The 27,908-nt window shown below is 41.6% G+C and overlaps 1 protein-coding gene and 1 non-coding gene across 6 annotated transcripts in view; both read left to right on the top strand.

Moving 5' to 3' along the window:
- The first annotated feature begins 2,142 nt into the window (after window positions 1–2,142).
- NR2C1 (nuclear receptor subfamily 2 group C member 1) overlaps window positions 2,143–27,908 on the top strand; it is a 65,675-nt gene continuing 39,909 nt past the window's right edge. For 3 of the 5 annotated variants that reach the window (XM_066261845.1, XM_066261854.1, XM_066261822.1), the window contains exon 1: window positions 2,143–2,279. The gene's annotated coding sequence lies outside the window, so the exon portion shown is untranslated. Of the gene's footprint in view, window positions 2,280–2,669; window positions 2,759–7,113; window positions 7,270–27,908 lie in introns of those variants that run through there. The other 2 variants (XM_066261836.1, XM_066261826.1) reach the window with 2 other exon arrangements.
- Window positions 13,411–13,486, top strand: TRNAA-UGC (transfer RNA alanine (anticodon UGC)). Its single transcript has one exon. It is a non-coding gene; the product is annotated as a tRNA-Ala (tRNA).

Genomic DNA, 27,908 nt, shown 5'->3' with positions numbered 1-27,908 from the left:
TGCAACCAAGCTATTTTTAGCACCTGAGGTAGAGGCTCCATGAAGCCATCCTCAGGACCCAGCCCATACACTCGAACCAATCATGCCATGGCTGTGGGAGGGGTAAAAAGAGGGGAGGGGGAGGGTGGAGAAGCAGATGGTCACTTTTTTGGGGTGTGCCCTGACGAGGAATCGAACCTGGGATAGCCACACGCCGGGCTGACGCTCTACCACTGGAACCAAATGGCCAGGGCTAGAGGCACATTTAAAGGTGAACCATACTTTCTTGAAGCATAATTAGGGGGTACTCTTCTTTACACACAAATGATGTTCCCTAAATGGCTTCTACTTCCACATTTTCACAAGTCAACTTATTCTAACTTATGTGAATTGGATAAGATGGGGTAAGTAACCCCAAGCACCACTATAAGCATACATATTATGCACTGAAAATAGAAAAAAGATCTCAGATTGCCATTTTCCATAGACCTCTAGTATGCTTTTCTTTTAAAGTTTTTTTTTTAATTGATTTTAGAGAGGGGACAGATAAAGAGGGGGGAAGAGCAGGAAGCATCAACTCGTAGTAGTTGTCTCATATGTGCCTTGATCAGCCAAGCCCAGGGTTTTAAACCAAGGTCCAGGTTTTGACCTGGACCTCAGCATTCCAGGTCAACATGTTATCCACTGCGCCACCACAGTTCAAGCTAGCATGCTTTTTTAGCTTTCACTTTTGAAACCATCTTAAGGATTTGGGGGTGAGGGGGGAGAGGGGATGTCTTAAAACCACCAAACAGAATAAATGATGCCAAAGAAAGAGGGGGACTTTTAGAGAATGAGGCATAAAGCATATTTCTATACATTAGGGGTTGTTGCATGTCCTTTTTCTGTGTCCAGCTGTCTAGTTCCAGAGGGAAATGACTGAGGAGATGTTCTCCTTCCCAGTGTACCTTTCTTTGTTCTCACTTACATTTTTTTTTTAGTGAGAGGAGGGGAGACAGTGAAACAGACTCCTGCATGCACCCGGACTAGGATCCACCTGGCCATCCCCGTCTGGGGCTGATGCTCAAATTAACCAAACTATCTTCAGTGCCTGAGGCTGACGCTCAAACCACCCGAGCTATCCTCAGTGCCCAGGCTGACGCTCAAAACAATCAGACACTTGCTGTGAGAGTGGAAGAAGGAGAGAAGGGGGAGAGGGAGAGGAAGAGAAGCAGATGGTCACTTCTCCTGTGTGCCCTGACTGGAATCAAACCTGGGATATCCATACACCAGGGCAACGTTCTATCCACTGAGTCAAATGGCCAAGGCCCTCACTTACCTTTCTGGCCTGAATTCATGACTGCTATTCTAGTGCTGAACAAAAGTAAAGAAATTTTGAGGACCCCCTTCTCTTAAAGTCCAAATCATCACAGTACTTGGCACACAGAACAGCTCTTCCTGCCACACCTTGGTGCCACAGGCGGTCACTGTCAGAATGTGATGTTCCATCAATAATGCCTCTTCATTTCACAAATTTTATTGACCATCAGGCACTGTCCTACATACCTGGGAATACCACACTGAACAAATCAGACAAAAATCAGCTTTCAGGAACCTTACCTTCTAAGTAATTATATCTTTGTACCTTTAGCAATTATACCTATTTACTGACGAGTTGATAAGTAAAACTTTCTTATTACACACGGTTCTTTCCCAGCTTGTTTTATTGAGGAGAGTTTTAAAGATCTTACTGGGATCTACCCAGATTTGTTAGTCCTCTTAATAAACGTTGACGATAAGAGACGACAGAGCCCAGTTTCCCACAAGTTAGAAACAACTGCCTAACACTGATGAGGTTATCTATCATTATTGAAATCTGAAACGTTTTCTCAAAACCTTCTTTATTGACCGCCTTGACAAATGGGATGTTAAGCACACGCGACTTCTACAAGTTCCTGACCGGGACATGCACAATGGCGGGGCGGTCTCCCTCCTCGCCGCTAGGGAGCAGTCGATTTGGAGAGGTTCAGTTCTGTCATCCCTACAGCCAGGGGACGTCACGACCTCTTCTCGCCGGTCCTGCGCACCACTCCTGCGCAGGCGCGGATGAGAGTGCGTCCCGCGGTGTTGAGGGAGAGGTCACGAACTCTGACCCCCCACCCCCAAATACACAAACACCGAAAGCCCCGGGTCTCTACTTTTCTTTACCTTTCCTCCTTCATCCTTTAACAAGCTGCCTCCTCCCGGAGCCACCCCAGAAGCCGCTGCAGCGGGACCGGCCGGCCCACGCCTGACGCAGGACGTAGCTCGGCGGAGAAGCGGTAAGAGGTGCCGGGCGGGTAGATGAGCGGCCGTGCCGGGGTCGGGGGGTCAGGGGGTCCCTTCCTCTCAACTGCCCCGGACGCACCCCCAGTGTCCCGCAACAGCCTGTGGCTTTGGCCGGTGGGGCCGGCTCGTATGGCAGTCCTGCGGCGAGTTGCTCGGGTTAACAGGCTGGGGGGGCGGGGAGTGGCCGGGGCGGCGGGGCCGAACGCGCGGGGCTCCGGTGAAGGCCGGGGCGGGAGCTGGGGTGCGGGGTCCGCCGCGCGGGCCGGGGTGGGCGGCGTGGCCTTGGAGAGAGTCCGCGAGCGGCCAGGCACGCGCGGCAGCCTCTCCCGCGGCGCCTCTGACCTTTCAACTGCAGGGAAAGCTTCCGTTTGGGCGCCGCCGCCGCTTCCCCCGCCTGGGAGCCGCGCACCCGGGGCTCGATGGCCAGCGGGACGCGGGAGACGGCCCTCGCCCCGAGTGGCCCTGAGCCGAGGTCCGAATCCCTTGCCTTGAAGGCCCCTTTCTGACGCCCTTGCTTGCACGGGAGGGACGGAATAACACCCTCCTGTTTCACCACAAATGGGGCGGGAGGAGCCGCTGCTTTCAGACCTGTATCTTTTGAGAAATAAAATGGACCGGCCCAGGGTGCTCCCTGCACTGGGGCATGGCCAAGCTTCCAGGAGCTCTTTTGTTAGGAGACTGCCTCCAGTTTCGGCAGATACCGTTTTGTGAATTGCAACTGTTGCTGGGTTGTCTCATAACCTTTCACTAAGTAGATCAGCCTGTTAAAAATAAATAAAGAAAGGAAGGAAGAACACAGTGAATTGAAAGTAACACTTTTAGGGGTTTTGTGTCTCTGGAAGTTATAAGTAGGCCTTCAGCTTTGAGGTTTTTGAACAATGCTGTGTGGTTTGTTGGTTGGTACACGATGATTGTTTTTAAATTTTGCTTATGTATGCAGTTGGTAGATCAAAGAGTATTTCTATTCTTATTTTAAAAATGAAATGTAACTAATGTCACCATTCCTTGTGGGGTATTTCAGGCCTCCTTTACGAAGGGTTTTGAGGGAGACAAAAATCAAAGTTAGCCAACATTCTTAAAATACCTAGTTTGCACACAGAGTGTAATTCTTACCCTTGGGAATAGAAAAGAAAAAAGAAACAGCACGGGCTAAAGAATTAATAGTATAAATATAATAATTTACAGTTTTTGCATTAATAGGACCCTCTATAACCTTAAAATCTTTTATGAAATCCATGGACCAGCCTTCCAGAAAAATGCACCTTTACCTAAAAATTTTGAATAAAATATTAGAAGTTAACAAATAAGCCTGTGAATCCTAGGTAAAACCTTACTATACACAGTAATTGCTAAACCTACCTAGAAAGATTGGATTAAAAAGCATTTGAAGTGAATCTTAAAGATCAGACAGATTTTAAATGAGGGAGGTGGAGCTTGGAATCATGTATTGGGAGAGACCCCTTTTGAGAGTGATAGCAGATAAATGAGAAGATGAGGAAGTCAGACTATAAAGGAACTCTCTTTTGTGTCTACAGTGCCTGGCAAGTCATAGGGGCTTAGTAAATATTGAAAAACAATGCCAGAAGGGCTGAAACTTAAATTTTTGACCATTAAAAAGTTTCAGATGATTCTGAAACAGGAAAAAAAAAGGACGTGGTTCAGTTCTGTAAGTATCCTGAGATACTGCTGCTTGCCAAAGTTGCTGACAAAAAGATGGGTTTTGCCTTCTTGTGACTTCAAATACATGTAAAGACGGTTCTTGCCTTTTAGGGGTCTTTTATATACACAAAGTTGCATATGTTAAATAGACAATTCAGGAACCTCAATTCTGGCAGTAGCTGAAATTTTACCTGAAAGATTCTAGGCCTTGGACTGACTATAGGAGGTTTTATGAACTCCTTGAAATTCAGCATATACTATCATTTACATTGTAAATGAATGTAAACTTGTTTTCTGGTGAGGGAAGACTTCTATCATATATTCAGAGATATTTGATCTAACCCACAAGGGGAAAAAGAAAAAACATTGTTTTCTGTCTTATTTTCAAACTTTTTTGACTGTTGATTGCACAAGAAGAAATATGTTTTTTTTCTGAAATATGACTCGGCACTCACACACAGACACAGGTTAAATAGAAATCAAGTCTTTAGGAGACTATCTTACACTATACCTGATGGACTAATTTCGATTCTGTTTTCCTTTTTAAAATATAAAAATAAAGATAGACATAATTTCCCCATCCGTAAGTGCCTCTCAACACAGAGTTTGCATACTGTTTCAGATGACAACAGCCTAACAGGGGTCGTCAAACTTTATAAAAACCGCCCACTTTTGCCGTGCTGGTAGACCTGGTCCCTACCGCCCACTAGTGGGCGTTCCAGCTTTTATGATGGGCCAATCGCGGCGCTGTTTGGTTGCACGGTAGGGACCAGGTTGACCAGCACTGCAAAAGTGGGCGGTTTTTATAAAAAGTTTGACGTGGAAGTGGGAGTAGGGGAGAGCAGATGTTGAGAAAAGAAAATGAACTGATTTAGTCAAAGAGCTTAGACTTAAAATTTTGAATTTGAATGGAAGGATTGCACCACTGATAGTATTTTTTTGTGGGAAAGGTGCATAGAGATGAGATGGGGTAAATAAAAAAAAAAACAAAAACGAAAAGTAAAGATATGTTTCGTGTGTTAGTTAGCTTTAAAATAGTAAAGCAACATACTCATGCTTTCGGTTCTATCCCTCGGGTTGATAAAAATACTTATCCGTCAGTGCCTACCTCAGATGTCTCTTCTATAAGGTGTTCCAGACCCTACTTCTCCTGTCAGGTGTTCTTTGGAGCGCCCCTTGTTCATTTATTGAGCGTTTTGTTCATTCAGCTAACTTTCAGGGACTACCTGTTATCTATAAGAGACTGTTAGCCATTGATACAGATATTTTCACTGATGTTGAATTTTTTCTCTATTTATTTAGAGAGAGAGACCCGAAGGGGAAGAAATGAGAAACATCAACTTGTAGCTGCGGCACCTTAGTTCATTGATTGCTTTCTCCTATGTGCCCTGACCCGGGACTCCAGCTGAGCCAGTGACCCCTTGCTCAAGCCAGTGGCCTTGGGCTCAAGCCAGTGACCATGTAGTCATGTCTGTGATTCCACGTTCAAGTTTGTGACCTCAGGGTTTTGAACGTGGGACCTCAGTGTCCCAGGCTAACACTCTAGCCACTGTGTCACTGCCCGGTCAGACAGGTTTTTTTGGTATTTTTCTGAAGTTGGAAACGGGGAGGCAGTCAGACAGACTCCTGCATGCACCCGACCAGGATCCACCCAGCACTCCCACCAAGGGCAATGCTCTGCCCATCTGGGGTGTCGCTCTGTTGCAGCCAGAGCCATTCTAGCGCCTGAGGCAGATGCCATAGAGCCATCCTCAGCGCCTGGGCCAACTTTGCTCCAGTGGAGCCTTGGCTGCAGGAGGGGAACAGAGAGACAGAGAGGAAGGAGAGGGGGAGGGGTGGAGAAGCAGATAGGCGTTTCTCCTGTGTGCCCTGGCCGGGAATTGAACCTGGGACTCCTGCCCGCCAGGTTGACGCTCTACCACTGAGCCAACCGGCAGGGCTGGTCAGACAGTTTTATAACAATTTTCTGAAGAAGATTTTACTGAGTTCATTTTATTTATGAGGAAACTGAGCCTCAGGTTAAATGATGTGTGGTCATTAGGTAAGTAGTAAAAATTAGTCTGGGGCCCTGATTTGCTCAGTGGATAGAGCATCTGCCCAGTGTATGGACGTCCCAGGTTTCATTCCTGGTCAAGGCACACAGGAGAAGCAACCATCTGTCTCTCTCTCCCCCCTGCTCCCCCTCCCTCTCCGTTTTCTCTCTCTCTTCACTCACTGGTTGCAGCTTTGGCCCCACTGGGCCATGGTTTGGCTGAGGATAGCTTGATTGGTTCCAGCAAGTCAGCCTCAGGCACTTAAAAAAACAGCTTGTTTGCATAGACTCCAGACAAGGGTTGTCAGGTGGATCCTGGTCAGGTACATGCAGGAGTCTCTATCTCCCCTCTTCTCACTTAAAAAAAGGAAGGGGGTTACAATCTGATATATTGACTTGAGGTCTAGGACATTCTACTATCTGTATAAACTCTATCCTCTCCCTCTAGTTTATTTTTCTCTTTATCATTCCCTCGTAATTTCCATCATAGTACTTAGTACATGGTAATTTTTAAAAATCTGCTTTACAAGCTCCATGGGACAGAGATCTCTTTTGTCCTGTTCACTGTCAAGTACCCAAGTCTCATGTGCTTAATAAGTATGTTTCATAAAATATTTGTGGTTTTTAAAAAATTTTCTATTGCATTTATTGGGATGACATTGGTTAATAAATGATATAGGTTTTAGGTATATAATTCTATAATACACCTGTATATTGTATTGTATTGGAGTGTTCACCACTCCAAGTCAACAGTAAATTTCTTGTTGAGTTCAGGTATGAACTCTAGGCACTGTTAAACACTAGAGATTAATTGAAATTTTTAATTCATTGAAAAACGACTTCTTACCTTAGATGTCTATAGACATCTATACAAGTAAGGGCAGGGTGCTTAAAAGATAAATGGGCACAAGATAACAGTGGGCCACAGGTGGAGGAATGCTTACTTTCTAATTACAGTATTTGATACCCATTTAAAAGGCATAAAGAAGAAAAAAAGTGGTCCATAAATCTCCACCTAGAAAAGTCACCATTAACATTTGAGAATGTTTAGTTTTAGTCCTTATGAATGTTTGCTTTTAAGTCCTTACATACTTAAAATCAATTGTAAATACTTTGTTTCTTTTTTTTTTTTTTAGATTTTATTCATTCATTATAGAGAGGAGAGAGAGAGAAAAGAGAGGAGGAGCAGGAAGGATCAACTCCCACATGTGCCTTGACCAGGCAAGCCCAGGGTTTTGAATCGGCAACCTCAGCGTTTCCAGGTTGACGCTTTATCCACTGCGCCACCACAGGTCAGGCGAATACTTTGTTTCTTGGTATTTGCATTGTTTATCATAGGCATTATTCTCTTCATCATTTTTCTTATACGCAATTTTAATGAGAATATTTTTTGCATAAATCTTTGCCTTTTGTGCTTGTTAAATGTCATCTCAGTAAGGCCATCTCTGATTTCATTAAAAATTGCAACATCCCACCTGACCAGGCAGTGGCGTAGTGGATAGAGCATCAGACTGGAACGCAGACGACCCAGGTTCAAAACCTGGGGTCGCCCGGCTTTAGCACGAGCTCATCCTGCTCGAGTCTGAAGGTCGCTTGCTTGAACAAGGGGTCACTCACTCTACTGTAGCCCCCTGGTTAAGGCACATATGAGAAAACAATCAATGAACAACTAAGGTGCCTCAATGAAGAATTGATGCTTTTTATCTCTCTCCCTATCTGTCCCTCTTTCTGACTCTCTGTCAAAAAAAAAATTATAACATCCCACCCCACCCTTTCAGTATCTTCTGTCAGTAGTCCCTAATCTTTTTTCCATTCCACATTTTACTTGTTTGTTCTTGTTTAACCCTGCCAAAATATAAACTTAACAAGGGAGAGTCTGTTTTAATACTCCTTTATCTCTAAAACTTAGAATAAAGCCTTGCCCATAGTAAACACTCAAGTATTTGTTGAATATCAAATAAGAATATTGAATAAATTATTGGGTCAATGAGTATGAACATTTTTAAGGCTTTTGGTACACATTGGCAAATTACTTTTCTAGGAAGGTTATAAAATATTAGATTTCAGTTAATAAATATAAATATTGCCTTTTTGCCTGAATTTTTGGAATTAAAATTATTGTTGGAAAACAAGCATATGTTCATCTTGTGGTTCTGTGGCATTTGTGGTACAGAGAAGCCAGTAGCAGAGACTTGGAAGCATGAAGCAACATGCTAAATTCAAAGAATTACAAGTAGTGTGCATAGCTTGAATGTATGGTTTAACAAATAACACTGCAACTCCTAAAGATAAAGGGAAGTCTGTGATGACTAGTAAGAGGGGAAATAATATTAAATATATGTTAGATCAGTCTGAAAGCAAAATATTAAAGTAGCAAATAGGTAAACACTATTGGACTTGGTTATAGTTTGAATTGTCCTCATGGACACTGAACTCACCCATGTTGATGGCAGGAAAGGGACAGCACTGTCAGAATTGTCAATGAAAATTCTATTGAGATTGGGATTCAAGCTGCATCTCTTTTGGGAGAGAAGATGGTAGCAGAGTAGGCAGATGCACAGACTCTGAGCTCACACTACCAAAGTGAATTACAAATTAATTTAGGAACAATCATTGTGAAAAACCAACTTTGGATTAAAAGAACAGGTCTCAAAAACCAAAGAGCAAAGAAGAATCCACACTGATCCTGGTAGGAAGTGCGAGGGCGCAGTGGGGCTTCCAGGAGTGAGGGGAGGCTAAGGCTGAGAGCCCAAAACTCTCATTACAAGAAAAGAGACCCTGAGAGACAGGAGCCCTCAGTCTCAGTATTGGAGACCCAGTCTAGAAATCTAGGGACTGGAGGAACCAGATGGGAAGCATTGAGAGGGGCAAAGAGCAAAGTTCTGTGTGTGGGAAGGGGCGGCGGGGATGCCCTGAAGGGACAGAGTAGAAAATACCACTCACAGCCACTTGGCTGTGGCCCTGGGGGCGAGGAGGGCTGATAGGACTGGCTTGTCTTCCACAACAAAAGTGGGAGAGCGAGACAGACGGTGATGTGCAGAGAAATGCCTGGGATGACCTGAGAAGCTTCGCCAGTGTGAAGGTGGCCATAGGTTGGGGAGGGGTTGATCCCTCCACACAGCACAAGCCTAAAGTGGTTCTGGGTGACCCACCTCCAGAAAGCTCTCCAGCTCCAATCAGCACAAAAGCCACAGCTAAAAGCAGGAAGTGGGGTGGAGGCGCAGTAACTAACGTCTCCAGAGAGATCTGAGATATACCTCCTCCTTCTGAAGCTGGGGAAGCACCAGCCGGGAGAGCAGCTGGCAGAACCTGCCTTCAGATTCTCAGAGGTCACACCCACTGGGTCCCTGGATACAGTTTCAAATAAGACCCTGCTGAGATCAGTAAACAAGCCTACTACTGAGTTAAATAAACTGAAAACAAATCAAGACTTCAAAGCAGCTGTACTAGCTAAGGAGACCACACTGGAACAAGCTTGCAAGCCACACACAGAAACAATGGGAAGACAGAGAAACATAAGTCATATGCTTCAACAAGACAAATCGTTAGAAAAAGATCTGGAAGGAACATAAGTAATCAAATTACCAGATGCAGAGTATAAAATAATGATTGTTAGGATACTTAAGGATCTCAAAGCTACAATAGATGGACTTAATGAACATCTCAATAAAGAAATTTTAAGCATCAAAAAGGACACAAATCATAAAGAAGAACCAGACAGAAATTACAAACACAATATCAGAAATGAAGACTACACTAGAAGGAATTAAAGCAGGCTGGATGAAGCAGAGGATCAAATCATGACTTAGAAGACAAGATAAGCAAAAGCACAGAAGCAGGACAGCAAAAAGAGAATGAAAAAGTCTGAGGAAACGAGAGCTCTGTGACAACATGAAGAGAAACAATATTCGCAAAATAAAGGTTCCTGAAGGAGAAGGGAAAGAACAAGGAATAGAGAACCTGTTTGAAGAAATTATAGCTGAAAATTTCCCTAAGTTGATGCAGGAAAGAGTCACACAGATTCAAGAAGCAGAGAGAACCCCATTAAAAAACAACAACAAAGGACAAGATGGCAATGGAGTAGGCAGACGTACCAACTCCCACCTCCCAGAACCAAAGTGGATTAAAAACTAATTTTAAGAACTATCATCTGGAAAAACCAGCTGTACTAAACTAAGAAAACTCTTCAACCAAGGAACACTGAAGAAGCCACACCAAGACTGGTAGGAAAAGCAGAAACGCGGAGGGCTGCCCAGCTCCCCGGAGTGAATGGCAGCTGGGAGAGACTTGCATGGCGGGAAGAGAGTTTAGCAGAGAGGGGAGGGTCCTGAATCCCAGGAACAAAGCCCCAGCGTGCAGCCCCAGACCCTAGAAGAGGTATATGGACAATATTTAGCTGGAAACAAGTCAAGATACTGTTTGTGAGACAGAGACTGATTTCTCAGACCCAGGATTCTTCTTAAAGGGACTGCGCAGAAAATCTCTCTTACAACCACTCACCCGGGGCTCCGGGGAACGGGAGAGAGGAGAGTATCAGAGTAGCAGGAAGAGAGTGTAATCTAGGAGGCACAGGGAGAAACATTTTGGGAGACAGCCACCCTAACCCCTGGGACGAGTCACTCCCCAAATCTGAATTGAATATTTCCCCTGAAAACAGCAATACCAGCAAAGGGAAGCAGGACACCAGCCAAACAAGCCCTCCTGCGGCACTCAGAGCAGAGTCGCTTAGAAGGAGGGAGCTTTCGGGACTACAGTAGTGAGTCTTAGGGTCTGAGCTGCAGTGCCCCCACCCACATGGCTGAGGGCTCGCCCAAGGGTGGGCGGCGGTGGGACGCGGAAGTGCGGTTCTGTCGGCAAGGGCGGAAGCCGGCTGGCCACCACTGAGGCCCAGGTGTGAGCTCAATCTTGCCCAGCTGGGGAGGAGAGAGCGTGCAAAAGTGGTCAAGCCCAGCTGGGGCCGTCTGTAATCCAGGCTGCGGGAGAATAGTGGGAACCCAGGAAGGGGTGGAGACCAGCCCTTTAGCAAGGGTGCAGGAGCACAGCTTTGCTCCGCCCACAGAAACAAGACTTGTGGCCTGACTTGGGAGCCAGCTCCTCCCGCGGGGGTGGAGCCAAAAACCCAGAACAGGTGGAGTCCCGCTACTGAGTGTGGGCATGCAGTCCTACCTGGACTGTGGAGCCAAGGCTAGCAGCTGTCCCATGAGCGGGCTCCTCCTGCAAGGGCAATGCGGAAGCCCGGAAACAGGCAGAGACCTGCAACTGAGCAGAGGTGCTTTCCACTGCCCTCAGGGCCGAGCATAACACCACCCACGGGGGTGGGGCGAAGGCTATGGCCACCAAGGCTTGTACACCCGAGCATGTGATCACAGCCACCCTGTGAAGGAAAGGCAGAAACCATAGCAACAGCCCCAGTGGGAAGGCACCGGCAACACCCATACCCAAACGCCCTAGGCAGCAACAGCAGAGGGGGTGGCGGGCCTGCAGACAGACCATACCTAGGGAACACAGGCCACACCCAGTGGACTCCAGTAGCCAAGACTTTCTTTTACACAGAGAAGATGAGAAGGCAGAGAAATGCAACACAAATGAGTCAAGAGAAATCCCCAGAAAAGGACCAGAATGAATCAGATATAACCAAATTACCAGATGCAGAGTTTAAAATAACAATTGTTAGGATGCTCAAAGATATTAGAACAACAATAGATGGTCATTACGAACACCTAAATAGATAGCAGATATAAAAAAAGACATTGAAATAATAAAGATGAATCAGTCCAAAATGACAAATACAATATCAGAAATGAAGAACACAATGGAAGGAATTAAAAGCAGGATGGATGAAGCTGAGAATCGAATCAGTGAGTTAGAGGACATGATAGATAAAGGCACGGAAGCAGAGCAGAAAAAAGAATAGAGATTCAAAAAGTCTGAGGAAACTCTTAAGAGAGCTCTGTGACAACATGAAGAGAAATAACATTCGCATCATAGGGGTTCCTGAAGAAGAAGAGAAAGAACAAGGGATAGAGACTTTGTTCAAGCATATCATAGCTAAAAACTTCCCTAAATTAAGACCGGAAAACATCTCACATGTTCAGGAAGCACAGAGAACTCCATTAAAGAGAAACTCAAAGAAATCAACACCAAGACACATCATAATTAAAATACCAAAGCTAAGTGATAAGCCATAAGCATCTTAGAAGAAACAGAGGCAGTAAGCTCTCTGACATTTCTCCAGCAATATATTTGCCGATTTGTCTCCACAGGCAAGTGAAATAAAAGACAGGATAAACAAATGGGACTATATCAAACTAAAAAGCTTCTGCACAGCTAAAGAAAATAAGAACAGAATAAAAGGACAAACTACACAATGGGAGAATATATTTGACAATGCATATGATAAGGGGTTAATAACCAAAATTCATAAAGAACTTGTAAAACTTAATACCAGGAAGACAAACAATCCAATCCAAAAATGGGCAAAAGAAATGAATAGACATTTCTCCAAAGAGGACATACAGATGGCCAATAGGCATATGAAAAAATGCTCAACATCACTAATCATTAGAGAAATACAAATTAAAACCACAATGAGATATCACCTCACACCAGTCAGAATGGCACTCATCAACAAAACAACACAGAATAAGTGCTGTCAAGGATGTGGAGAAAAGGGAACCCCCCTGCACTGCTGGTGGGAATGCAGACTGGTGCAGCCACTATGGAAAACAGTATGGAGATTTCTCAAAAAATTAAAAATTGAACTGCCTTTTGACCCAGCTATTCCACTGTTAGGAATATACCCCAGGAATACCATAGCACTGTATGAAAAGAAGAAATGCACCCCCATGTTTATGGCAGCATTGTTCACAATAGCGAAGATCTGGAAACAGCCCAAGTGTCTGTCAGAGGACGTGTGGATTAAAAAGTTTTGGTACATATATACCATGGAATACTACTCAGCCATAAGAAATGATGACATCGGATCATTTACAACATCATGGATGAACCTTGATAACATTATACTGAGCGAAATAAGTAAATCAGATGATTTACTTATTTCATACATAAGTGGGACATACATAAGTAATGTATGGAAATGATTCCGTACATAAGTGGGACATAAAAATGAGACTCAGAGATATGGTCAAGAGTGTGGGGGTTACGGGGTGGGGGGACAGAGGGAGGGGTTGGGGGAGGGGAGGGGCACAAAGAAAACCAGTTAGAAGGTGTCGAAAGACAATTGGACTTTGGGTGATGGGAATGCAGCATAAGCAAATGGCAAAATAACCTAGAGCTGTTTTCTCTGAACATAGGTACCCTTATTTCTCAATGTCACCCCATTAAAATTAAAAAAAAAAAACACACATAAGACCCACATCAAGACACATCATAATCTAAACACCAAAGCTAAGAGATAAAAGAAAGAATACTAGGCCCTGGCCTGTTGGCTCAGTGGTAGAGCATCAGCCTTGCGTGCAGGAGTCCCGGGTTCAATTCCCGGCCAGGGCACACAGGAGAAGCGCCCATCTGCTTCTCCACCCTTCCCCCTCTCCTTCCTCTCTGTCTCTTATCTTCCTCTCCCACTGCCGAGGTTCCATTGGAGCAAAGTTGGCGTGGGCGCTGGGGATGGCTCCATGGCCTTTGCCTCAGGCACTGGAATGGCTCTGGTCACAACAGAGCAACGCCTCAGATGGGCAGAGCATCGTCCTCTGGTGGGCATGCCAGGTGGATCCCGGTCGAGTGCATGGGGGGGTTCTGTCTGACTGCCTCCCCGTTTCCAGCTTCAGAAAAGTACAAAAAAGAAAAGAAAAAAAATACTAAAAGCTGTAAGAGAAAAAGAGTCAACCAGCTACAAAGGAACACACATAAGGATGACATCCAACTTTTCAACAGAAACACTTGAGGCCAGAAGGAAATGACAAGAAATATTTAAAGTAATGCAGACAAGAACCTACAACCAAGACTTCTTTATCCAGCAAGACTATCGTTTAAAATTGAGGGAGAAATAAAAAGCTTCCCAGACCAAAAAAGAAAAGAAAACCCTCAAGGAATTCATAACCAAACCAGTGCTGCAAGAAATGTTAAGGGGCCTGCTGTAGACAGAACAAAGCGGGGAGGGGGGTATAATAAAAGAGGAATGTATATTTAAAGGAAAAACTGGCAATAAACAACTACATATCAATAATAACCTTAAATATAAATGGATTAAATGCTCCAATCAAAAGACATAAGGTAGCTGCATGGATAAGAAAACAGGACCCATATATATGGTGTCTATGAGAAACTCACCTCAAAACAAAATATACACATAGATGAAAAGTAAAAGGATAGAAAATAATATTTCATACAAATGGAAATTAAAAAAAGGCTGAGGTAGCAATACTTATATTTGACAAAATGGACTTTAAAACAAAGACTATAGTCCTGACTGGGCGGTGGCGCAGTGGATAGAGCGTCGGACTGGGATGTGGAAGACCCAGCTTCGAGACCCCAAGGTCACCAGCTTTAGCGCGGGCCTGGTTTGAGCAAAAGCCCACCAGTTTGTACCCAAGGTCGCTGGCTCCAGCAAGGGGTTACTTGGTCTGCTGAAGGCCCGCAGTCAGGGCACATACGAGAAAGCAATCAATGAGCAACTAAGGTGTTGCAACGTGCAATGAAAGACTAATAATTGATGCTTCTCATCTCTCTTCGTTCCTGTGTCTTTCCCTGTCTATCCCTCTCTCTGACTCACTCTCTGTCTCTGTAAAAATAAATAAATAAATAAATAAATAAATAAATAAATAAAATTAAAAAAAAGATTAGAGCTCTTATTTAAAATAACAACAAAGAAAAACCCCACTAAGACTATAGTAAGGGATAAAGAAGGTCACTACTTAATGATAAAGGGAGCAATCCAACAGGAAGAGATAATCACTATAAATATCAATGTACATACTATAGAAGCACCTAAATATATAAAGTAGACTCTGATGAACATAAAGGGTGAGATCAACAGCAATACTATAATAGTAGGGGATTTCAATACCCCACTAACAGCACTGGATAAATCCTCAGGAGAGAAAATTAACAAAGAAATAGCAGAATTAAGTCACTCACTAGATCAGGAGTAGTCAACCTTTTTATAACTACCATCCACTTTTATATCTCTGTTAGTAATAATTTTTTCTAACCACCCACCAGTTCCACAGTTACGGTGATTTATAAAGTAGGGAAGTCAGTATAAAATTTATAAAGCAGAATTACAGCAAGTTAAAGCATATAATAATAATTACTTACCAAGTACTTTATGTCGGATTTTTGCTAAGTTTGGCAGAATCTTTATAAGAAAACTTACTATAGTTAAATCTATCTTTTTATTTATACTTTGGTTGCTCTGCTACCACCCACAATGAAATCTGGAATGCCCACTAGTGGGCAGTAGGGACCAGGTTGACTACCACTGCACTAGATCAACTGGATTTAATAGATATCTTCAGAACCTTTCACCCTAAAGGAGCAGAATATACATTCTTTTCAAGTGCACATGGTATATTCTCTAAGATAGACCACATATTTGGGCATAAAATGAGTCTCAACAAATTTAAGAAGATTGAAATCATATCAAGCATCTTCTCTGACTACAATGGCATGAAACTAGAAATCAACTACAATAGAAAAACTGGAAAACACTCAAACACTTGGAAACTAAACAGCATGTTATTAAATAACGAATGGGTCAACAATGAGATTAAGGAAGAAATAAATTTCCTTGAAACAAATGAAAATGAGCATACAGCAACTCAAAATCTGTGGGACACTGCAAAAACAATCCTGAGAGGGAAGTTCATAGTATTACAGGCATACCTTAAGAAGCTATAAAAAGCTTGAACAACCTAACTCTATAACTGAAAGAACTAGAAAAGAACAAGTAAAGCCTAGAGGAAGTAGAAGGAAGGAAATAATAAAGACCAGAGCAGAAATAAATGACAGAGACTAAAGAAACAATACAGAGGATCAGTGAAACCAAGAGTTGATTGTTTGAAAAGGTAAACAAGATCGATGAACCGTTAGCCAGATTCACCAAGAAAAAAAGAGAGAACGGATTCAAATAAATAAAATTAGAAATGAGGGTGGAGAAGTAACAACTGACACAGCAGAAATACAAGGGATTGTAAAAAAAAAATACTATAAAGAACTGTTTGCCAAAAATTTAGACAACCTTGCTGAAATGGACAAAATTTTTTTTCCTTGAAAAATATAATCTTTCAAAAATCAATCTGGAAGAATCAGAAAACCTAAATAGACCAATTACAAGAAATGAGATCAAAACAGTTATCAAAAACTCCCACAAAACAAAATCCCTGCACCAGATAGATGGCTTCACAGGCAAATTCTACCAAATATTCAAAGAACCAGCTCCTAGCCTTCTCAAGCTATTTCAAAAAATTTAAGAGGAAGAAAAAATTCTAAGCTCCTTTTATGAGGCTAGCATAATTCTGATTCCAAAATCAAGGAAAGACAACACAAAGAAAGAAAACTATAATATTCCTGATGAATTTAGATGCTAAAATTCTCAACAAAAGATTAGCAAACCGGATCCAGCAATACTTGAAAAAAAATGATACATCACAATGAAGTGGGATTTATTCTGGTGAGGCAAGGCTGGTAAAATATTCACAAATCAATGTGATTCATCACATAAACAAAAGGAAGGACAAAAACCATATGATCGTATCAATAGATGTAGAACAAGCATTCGATAAAATCTGGACCCATTTATGATCGAAACTCTCAACAAAGTGGCAATACAGGGAACATAACCTCAGCATGATAAATGCCATCTGTGACAAACCCAGAGCCAACATCATACTCAATGGACAAAAGTTAAAAGCAATCCTCTTAAGATCAGAAACAAGGCAGGGGTGCCCCCTTTCACCACTCTTATTCAACATAGTTCTGGAAGTCCTAGCCACAGGAATCAGACAAGAAGAAGAAATAAAAGGCATCCAAATTGGAAAAGAAGAAGTAAAACTATCATTATTTGCTGATGTTAGGATACTGTACATAGAAAACCCTAAAGTCACAGTCAAAAAAGTACTGAACCTTATAAATGAATTCAGCAAGGTGGCAGGATATAAAATTAATACTCAGAAATCAGTAGCATTTTTATACACCAACAATGAACTGCCTGAAAGAGAAATTAAGAAAACAATCCCCTTCACTATTGCAACAACAAAAAAATAAAGTACCTAGGAGTAAATTTAACCAAGGAGGTTAAAGACTTGTATTCTGAAAATTATAAAACATTGATTAAAAGAAATCAAGGAAGATACAAACAAGTGGAATCATATACCGTGTTCATGGTTAGGAAGAATAAACATCATTAAAATGTTTATATTACCCAAAGCAATTTATAAATTCAATGCAATTCCTATTAAAATACCAATGACATACTTCAAAGATATAGAACAAATATTCCAAAATTTCATATGGAACCAAAAAAGAACACGAATAGCCTCAGCAATCTTGAAAAAGAAGAATAAAGTGGGAGGTATCATACTTCCTGTGTCAAGTTATACTACAAGGCCATTGTACTCAAACAGCTTGGTACTGGCATAAGAACAGGCATATAGATCAATGGAATAGAACAGAAAACTGAGAAATAAACCCGCACCTTTATGGACAATTGATATTTGACAAAGGTGGTAATTAATAGTATACAATGGAGTAAAGACGGTCTCTAACAAATGATGTTGGTGAAATTGGACAGCTAGCTGCAAAAACATAAAACTAGAACCACCAACTTGCACCATTCACAAAAATAAACTCAGAATGGTCAACAGACTTAACTGTAAGTCGTGAAACCTTAAGGATCCTAGAGGAAAACAGGCAGTAAACTCTCCAACATCACTCGCAGCAATATATTTGTTGATTTATCTCCACAGGCAAGGGAAATAAAGGACAGGATAAACAAATGGGACTATATCAAACTTAAAAGCTTTTGCACAGCTAAAGACAATATGAACAAAATAAAAATGCAAACCGCACAATGGGAGAACATATTCGACAATACATCTGACAAGGGGTTAATAACCAAAATTTATAAAGAACTTGTAAAACTCAACACCAGGAAGATAAACAATCCAATCAAAAATGGACAAAAGAAATGAATAGACACTTCTCCAAAGAGGACATACAGATGACCAATAGGCATATGAAAAAATGCTCAACATCACTAATCATTAGAGAAATGCAAATTAAAACCACAATGAGATATCACCTCACACCAGTCAGAATGGCGCTCATCAACAAAACAACACAGAATAAGTGCTGGCGAGGATGTGGAGAAAAGGGAACCCTCCTGCACTGCCTGTGATAATGCAGACTAGTGCAGCCACTATGGAAAACAGTATGGAGATTCCTCAAAATTTAAAAATGGAACTTCCTTTTGACCCAGCCATCCCACTTTTAGGAATATATCCCAAGAACACCACATCAGTGATTCAAAGGAGAAATGCACCCCCATGTTTTTGGCAGCATTGTTCACAATAGCCAAGATCTGGAAACAGCCCAAGTGTCCGACAGTGGGCAAATGGATGAAAAATCAGTGGTACATATACACAATGGAATACTATGGGTCCATGAAAAAGAAGGAAATATCACTTTTTGTGACAACATGGATGGACCTGGAAACTATTATGTTAAGTGAAATAAGCCAGGCAGAGAAAGAAAAATATATGACCTCTCTCATTTGAGGAATTCAATGAACAATATGAACTGAGAAACCAAATAGAGACAGAGGCAGGATCAGAGGGAAAGTGGACAGAGGGAAAGGGGATGATAGGATGGGATGAGAGCCGAAAAGCAAATCCTGGAGGGAAAAGGGGAGGGCGTTACAGGGAGGAATACAAGGGGGATGTACTGGGGAACACATGGGAGCGGAGGATGTTTTCAGGGGGACACTAGAATCTATGCAAACAAGTTAAAATGAATTTCATGTTAAATAAAAAAAATGTCATTGAGACAGAAATTAGTGAACGACAGTAATAAAGTCATTAGGAACTATTGTGTAATTGGTTTACATGAACCTCAAAGAAAGAGTTTTTGGTGTAGAGTAAGCAGTCCCCTTCTGAGGACTACAGTATTATCAGTATCCTTGAAATCTGTGTGTATTATTGTAGTATAGCTACTATATGTTTGTGTATACACACAATACATAGTGTCATACCCATTTGCCTATTTTTTGGGGGGGGAGGGAGAGTCTTTTTCTAGGTTTTTATTTTTATTGATGAAAAAATTCATCAAAATTAATTTTATGAAACATTATTAAAATGTCTATATTACCCAAAGCAATTTATAAATTCAATGCAATACTGATTAAAATACCAATGACTTACTTCAAAGATAAAGAACACATATTCCAAAAATTTATATGGAACCAAAAGAGAACACGAATAGCCTCAGCAATCTTGAAAAGGAAGAATAAAGTGGGAGGTATCACACTTCCGGATATCAAGTTATATTTTAAGGCCATTGTACTCAAAACAGCCTGGTACTGGCATAAGAACAGGCATATAGATCAATGGAACAGAACTGAGAACCCAGAAATAAACCCACACCTTTATGGACAACTGATATTTGACAAAGGAAGTAAGAGCATACAGTGGAGTAAAGACAGCCTATTCGACAAATGGTGTTGGGAAAATTGGACATCTACCTGCAAAGAAATGATATTAGACCACCAACTTACACCATTCACAAAAATCAACTCAAAATGGATAAAAGACTTAAATGTAAGCCGTGACACCATAAGCATCTTAGAAGAAAAGATAGGCAGTAAGCTATATGACATTTCTTGCAGCAATATATTTGCCGATTTGTCTCCACAGGCAAGTGAAATAAAAGATAGGATAAACAAATGGGACTATATCAAACTTAAAAGCTTCTGCACCCCTAAAGACAAAAAGAACAGAATAAAAGGACAAACTACACAATGGGAGAATATATTTGACAATGCATATGATAAGGGGTTAATAACCAAAATTCATAAAGAACTTGTAAAACTTAATACCAGGAAGACAAACAATCCAATCCAAAAATGGGCAAAAGAAATGAATAGACATTTCTCCAAAGAGGACATACAGATGGCCAATAGGCATATAAAAAAAATGCTCAACATCACTAATCATTAGAGAAATACAAATTAAAACCACAATGAGATATCACCTCACACCAGTCAGAATGGCGCTTATCAACAAAACAACACAGAATAAGTGCTGGTGAGGATGTGGAGAAAAGGGAACCCTCCTGCACTGCTGATGGGAATGCAGATTGGTGCGGCCACTGTGGAAAACAGTATGGAGATTCCTCAAAAAATTAAAAATTGAACTGCCTTTTGACCCAGCTATCTCACTGTTAGGAATATACCCCAGGAATACCATAGCACTGTATGAAAAGAAGAAATGCACCCCCATGTTTATGGCAGCATTGTTCACAATAGCGAAGATCTGGAAACAGCCCAAGTGTCTGTCAGAGGACAAGTGGATTAAAAAGTTTTGGTACATATATACTATGGAATACTACTCAGCCATAAGAAATGATGACATCGGATCATTTACAACATCATGGATGAACCTTGATAACATTATACTGAGCGAAATAAGTAAATCAGAAAAAACCTAAGAACTATATGATTCCATACATAGGTGGGACATAAAAATGAGACTCAGAAACATGGACAAGAGTGTGGGGGAGAGGAGAGGGAGGGGTTGGGGGAGGGGAGGGGCACAAAGAAAACCAGTTAGAAGGTGTCAAAACACGATTGGACTTTGGGTGATGGGAATGCAGCATAAGCAAATGGCAAAATAACCTAGAGCTGTTTTCTCTGAACATGTGTACCCTGATTTATCAATGTCACCTCATTAAAATTAATCAAAAGATAAAAAGCTAAAAAAACAAAATTAATGTTATGACAGAGACAGAGAGAGAGATAGATAGGGACAGAGAGACAGGAGAGAGATAAGAAGCATCAATTTTTCGTTGTGACACCTTAGTTGTTCATTGATTGCTTTCTCATATGTGCCTTGACTGGGGGGCTACAGCAGACTTAGTGACCCCTTGCTCAAGCCAGTGACCTCGGGCTCAAGCTGGTGAGTCTTGCTCAAACCAGATGAGCCTGTGCTCAAGCTGGCAACCTCGGGGTTTCGAACCTGGGTCCTCCACGTCCCAGTCTGGTGCTCTATCCACCGAACCACCTGCTTGGTCAGGCCCCATTTCTCTATTTTTTAAACACTTTGATTACTTTTAAATTTAATTTTCTTTAGAAAACACTTAAGACTATATATCTCTTTTCCCTGTTACTGAATTCCTTTTCATGAGCCACCTCATCTTTTTAGCTTTCCTCAAAAGGTGGGAATAAACTCTGGACTGGTAACCCTAGAACATAACTTGATTCTTCTCAAACTGTCAACAACCTTCCCCATCAAGAAGATTGTGAATGTCAGTACATTAGGGTAACTGGTGACCCCTAATATCTTCTGTTTTGTGAGGAAGTGTAAAAGCCTTCAGTTCTTAAGACTCCAGGCCTCAAATTTTTAATATTAAGGATTGTAAGACTGCCTTGCCTTCACTTGTATTACCTATTTTTACCAACTTAAAAAAAAATGTCTTTGGTGTGTTTATGGTATACTTGAAAAAATTCATCAAAATTAATTTTATTTTGTGAATTCTCTAGAAAGTTGGGCGGTTATTTAAAACAACCAACATAGCTACAAAAACAAAACTCTTCAAAGCCAAAACAAACAAAACAACATAGCTATAAAACTAAATTTTGTCGTTTACTTAAGAACTCACAAAGCAAGAAATTAGCAGGAAGTAACCAAAAGTAGATCTCTTAATATAGTATCTTATAGGAATAAGAGATTTCTTTTTCTTCTTCTTGGGATTTCTTAAACTGACTGCAGAATATTAGAGTCAATGCTGAATTAACTTTTTTGAGTGACTTAGTAGTAGTGTTCAGTAGACTCTGGTTGAAGAATTCTGTGTGGTAGAAACAAATAGGAGTGATTGCCTGTGCCTTCATGATTGCATCAGTAGGCATGTCTGTGCTAGTACTATCTTTTGGTTAATAGACTATCCAAAAAAACAACAACAAATTTTCAACACATTAAACTTTCTTTTTTCCTGCCCCGCCTACCATGATTAATCTAGAGATGAGTACACACCCTAAGCAAGGCCAATCTGAATTCATTACCAAGATTTTAAAATTGGAATGTCAGAAAACTACTTTTCCTTTTCTTCTGCTTTACTACAAAGTAGCAAATAAGCCAAGTAGGGAGTAGCGGAGGTGAGGAGATTCCTCACAGCATCAGAAATCCTAGCTCCAGTTTTTCCTGAAGTCAGCTCTTCTGCAGTCCCAGCAGTATCTATTCCCCTGTCTCCCTGACTCACCTTTTTTGCCTAAACTAGCAGAAGTTGAGCTTTTATCACAACTAGAGAGACTGATGCACTCTTGTGTACTTGCTTTCATGCCAAATACCTGTTTCATTCTCACCAGTTTCCACCATTTTTCCACTTGCTAAAATTTTTGTCTATCAGAATGAGTAATACTATCCTGTAGAAATTTCAGAATGTTCATAAATCTTAAAATGTTAGATGGGATTTGTAATTAATTTAGATAGCCTGCCACTTTTTTTTTGTAAATGGTGAAAGTTTTTTGAAATGAGCAAGATTGTATTAATTATTTTATGGATCTTTTTACATCTGAATATTTATTATATTCTTGGCTAGTTTAATAAGAAGTAGGTAGTGATGAGAATAGGATTACAGATTTGACTTTGTAGCACTGTTGTCTTTATCTTCCTGGACTTGAATATTAAAATAAGTGATGATGAGCAGACTTCTGGTCAAGATGTCAGCTTAGGTAAATGTGGTAGTCGCTTCCTTCCTCAACCACATCAAAATACTATAGAACAACCTAAATTAAACTACAGAACAACCATCGTTTGAACTTCCTGAAATCTAGTTGAATAGAAGTCCTATAACTAAGGATATAAAGAAGTAGCAATGAGCCATTGATGGATAGCCCAGTTGGGTAGAGTGTCTTCCCAATATGCCAAGGTTACAGGTTCGATTTAGGTCAGGACAGGTAAAAGAATAAGCCAAGAGTGCATAAATAAATGGAACAATCAAATAAATCAGTATTTCTCTCTCTCACTATCACACTCTCTCTCTCTTTCCCTCTCTCTCGTAATAGAGACAGAGAGAAGGACAGATAGGGACAGACAGGAAGAGAGAGAGAGATGAAAAGCATCAATTCTTTGTTGCGGCACCTATTCATTGTTTGCTTTCTCATATGTACCTTAACTGGGGGGCTACAGCAGAATGAGTGACCCCTTGCTCAAGCCAGTGACCTTGGGCTCCAGCCAGTGACCTTGGGGTTCAAGCTAGCAACCTTTGGCTCAAGCTATCGACCATGGGGTCAAGTCTATGATCACACACTCAAGCTGGCGACCTCGAGGTTTCGAACCTGGGTCTTCTGCATCCCAGTCCAATGCTCTATTCACTGCACCACTGCCTGGTCAGGCTCTCTCTCTCTCTTAAATCAGTTAAAAAATAATTTTTAAAAAATGCCACATCAAGATTGGTAGAGACATGGACTGGGCTGGTCCCATATCCAGGTGTGGTAGTTTAAAATCAGGAGCAATATCTTGTCTGTGTGTGGGTGGAGCGCAGAGCACATTCCGAGCAGCTGCGGCTGATGCAATGCTGTGAAAATACTCCAGCTCCCAGAAGCCTGCTGGGCATACCCAGGAAGGAAGCTCACCCGCTATAAGGAAGTGATTTAGCGCCAACCACGCAGCCCCCTGATCTTTTCAGTCATTGGCTACGAAGGACACGCTGTAACATCCTATTGGCTGAACCCATGTATATAAGCTAGCTTACTTTCTGAATAAAGTGGATCTGCATCACTGAACCTGGTCTCTGGAGTCGGGTCTTTGCGTCTCTGTTGTCCTCACCCCTGGCAGGACTAGTCCACATCTGTGGAGGTCCCCCCCTGAGGATTGAGGGGTCCTAGCCCCAGACCAGGCCCCCAGCCTGGGTTCCAGTACTAGGAAGAGAAGTTCCATAACTCCTGGCTGTGAAGACCAGTGGGGGTTGTGGCCAGTGAGACCAAGAGTTGCTGGAGTCCCAGGCATTTCTCTTAAAAGGCCTGTGCCCAGAATTACTCGGATTCGCTCCATCTGAGCTGCAGCACTGGGGCAGCAGCTTGAAAGGAACCAGGGACATACAGGGAAGAACTGAAGTGTCTGGCATTAGGGTTATGAGCTGGAGGAGCAGCTTTTTCCCAGACAGAAGTGCTGGCCCAGGCCATTGTTCCTTTTCTGAGCCCTCCCCTCACAGAGCCAGCAGGCAGGCACCATATCTGGGTCTCCATAAACCTGTTTGCCCTGGCCTGGTGATTCTCTGAGACCCCGTCCCAACAGCTGTGGGCCCACCCAAGTTGTTTTCAGTTGCTTTTCCCTGTGAATGGCCTGTCTTGGCTCATGCTTCAGACTTTTCCTAAAATCTCTCAAACAAGCAGTATTTGGCCTTAGTGTGCCCCTTGCTAAGTTGCCCCAGGCCTGGCACTAGTATTAGCCAGCCTTGGTTCACAGCTTGTGCTTTCCTAGGCACCTCCAAGCCTAGCACAAGTAGTATCTGTCTTCAGATTGCTTTGTAGCTCATGCTGGGTGGCCCTAGGCAGAACACAGGTCATGGCTGATCTTGGCCTGCACCTCCTTGGAGGCCCCAGAGTCAGGACACCCAGTGGACAGCTTCAGACCATGCTGAAGCACCACCCAACCACCTCCACAAGCGACATGATCAAGGGCAGACTCAGCAGGTACCACAGTCCTGCTGAAGTAAGTTCAGCTCCATGTGGTGGGCCTCTGCACAGCTGATCCTCTAAGGTGGGTACAACCAGTCCTTGCAGCTGATCGGCCTGAGGATAAATCCCTCCCACTGATGTCCCAATGGCTAGCAAGGCTCAACCACAATAGGAGGGTGTACACAACCCACACAGTGGATCACACCTGGAGTGCCCAGCTTAAGTAAACTGGGAGGTTGTGCCACTGGACCTTATAAGGACATCTAATACGTTAAGCCACTCTACCAAGCCTGGCACAAGTAGCAGCTAAACCAAATAAATAGAAGCAAACACAGAGAGGCTGCCTAAATGAGACAAAGAAACATGTCCCAAATGAAAGAACAAAACTAAAAAATCACTACACAAAGTAGAGACAAGCAGTCTGCTAGATACAGGGTTCAAAAAACTGGTTGTAAGGATGCTCAGTTAACTTAGAAGAATAGATGAATTTATAGAAACTTCAATTGTATAGAAGAGGACATGGAAACCATAAAATAAAACTAGTCAGAAATGAAGGATACACTAACTGAAATAAATAAAAATTTACAGGGAATCAGCAATAGAGTAGATGAAGCCTAGAATCAAAATAGCGATTTGCAATATAAAGAAGCAAAAAACACCCAATCAGAACAGCAAAAAGAAAAAAAAAAATGAAGCTAGTATAAGAGGCCTCTAGGACAACTTCAAATGTGCCAACATTCACTATAATTATAGGGGTGCTGGAAGGAGAAGAGAGCAAGAAATGGAAAACCTATTTTAAAAAATGATAGAAAACTTCCTATACCTAGTGAAGGAATTAGACATAACAGTTCAGGAAACACAGTGTCCCAAACAAGATTATCCCAAAGAAGTCCACAGTAAGATACATCAAAATTAGAATGTTAAAGACAATCTTTTTTTTTTTTTTTTTTTTTTTTTCTGCAATAGAGACAGACAAGAAGAGAGAGAGATGAGAAGCATCAACTTGTAGTTGCATCACTTTAGATCAGGGGTAGTCAACCTTTTTAAACCTACCGCCCACTTTTGTATCTCTGTTAGTAGTAAAATTTTCTAACCGCCCACCAGTTCCACAGTAATGGTGATTTATAAAGTAGGGAAGTCACTTTATAAAATTTATAAAGCAGAGTTACAGCAAGTTAAAGCATATAATAATAATTACTTACCAAGTACTTTATGTTGGATTTTCGCTAAGTTTGGCAAAATAAATGTTTATAAAACAACTTACTCTAGTTAAATCTATCTTTTTATTTATACTTTGGTTGCTCTGCTACCGCCCACCATGAAAGCTGGAACGCCCACTAGTGGGTAGTAGGGACCAGGTTGACTACCATTGCTTTAGTTTTTTGTTGATTGCTTCTCATATATGCCTTGACCAGGGCTCTTCAGTTGAGCCAGTTACCCCTTGCTCAAACCAGCAACCTTGGGCTCAGGTGAGTGACCTTGGGCTTCAAGCCAGCGACCTTTGGGCTCAAATCAGCAACTATGAGGTCATGTCTGTGATTCCATGCTTAAGATGGTGACCCCATGCTCAAGCTGGTGAGCCTGTATTCAAGCCAGATGAGCCTGTGCTCAAGGCAATGACCTTGGGGATCAGACTTGGGTCCTCATTGTCTCAGGCTGACGTTCTAGCTACTGCACCACCACCAGTAAGGCAACAAATAGCCAGCAAGAGAAAAGCAGTTAGTTACCACCTAACTGGTGGTGGCACAGTGGATAAAGCATCAACCTGGAAAGCTGGGTTGCTGGTTCAAAATCCTGGGCTTGCCCAGTCAAGGCACATACAGGAAGCAACTACTTCAAGTTGATGATTCCCACTTCTCCCCCTCTTTCTCTCTCTCTCTCTCTAAAAAAAAAAATAAAATAAGAAACCCTGGGCTTGCCCAATCATGGCAGATACAAGAAGCAACTATGAGTTGATGCTTTCTGCTCCTACCTCCCAATGGTCTCCTTTTTATCCCTCTCTCCCTCCTTCTCTCTCCTCTCTTTTCTTTCCTTCCTCTAAAATGAATAAGTAAAAATCTTTAAAAAAAGAAAAGAAAAAATGAAAGCAGTTCATTACCTACAAAGGAGCTCCCATAAGACTTACCTATATTTCTCAACAGAAACTTTGCAGGTGAGAAAGATTGGCACAAAATATTCAAAGTGTTGAAAAGCAAGAACCTACAACCAAGATTACTCTACCCAGCAAAGCTATCCTTTAGAATCAAGGGACATATTAAAAGCTTCCCCGACAAGAAAAAAACTAAAGAAGTTTATCACCAACAAACTAGTATTACATGAAACGTTAAAAGGTCTTCTTTGAGAAGAAAAAAGATAAAAAGCATAAATCATAAAATTGCAATAAATATATATTTTTCAGCAATTTAATCTAAAAAACAAATGAGCAAACAGAATGAAAACAGACTCATAGATGGTTGCCAGAGGAGAGGGTGTTTGGGGGGTTGGGTGGAAAGGCAAAGGGATTAAGAAGTACAGATTGGTAATAACAAAATAGTCATGGGTATAAAATATAGCATAGGGAATATAGTCAATAACATTCTAATAACTACATGGTGTTAGATGAGTACATATTTACTAGGATGATCACTTAGTAAGTTATATAATGTCTGATCACTGGGGTATGCCTCCTATATTGTATGTCAAGTGTAACTGAAAAGTCAAAAATTTAAAAAAAAACATAATGAGTTGGCCAGATAGACACCTAACAGGCTTTATAAGTAGGATATGATAAATAATATAAGGTTGCAATGGAAGCTATGTTTGGCTAGAAAGGAATCTAAAGTCGGAAAAGTTGGTCTTAGCCTGTCTTTCTGATCAAATATATTTCCCATATCCCTCTTGTTTCTGTTTTTGCATAACAAATTGAGATATATGATCACTAAAGTAAATGTTCCAAATTACTTTACCTGAGCATTCTTTTGCTAAGCAGTTTGGATTATATGGCTCTAAAAAACACTATGATATAAGGGCTCTACACAACTGCCATAATGCAGAGGGTTTATAAAGAGAGAAGTAGAAAATTGCTGTGCTGGATCACAGAATGGA

The sequence above is a fragment of the Saccopteryx bilineata genome, chromosome 1, assembly GCF_036850765.1.
Source record: "Saccopteryx bilineata isolate mSacBil1 chromosome 1, mSacBil1_pri_phased_curated, whole genome shotgun sequence".
In the NCBI taxonomy this organism is placed as follows: Eukaryota; Metazoa; Chordata; class Mammalia; order Chiroptera; family Emballonuridae; genus Saccopteryx; species Saccopteryx bilineata.
Note: the sequence above shows the minus strand (reverse complement) of the source record. Positions and strands in the feature narration are given on the sequence as shown.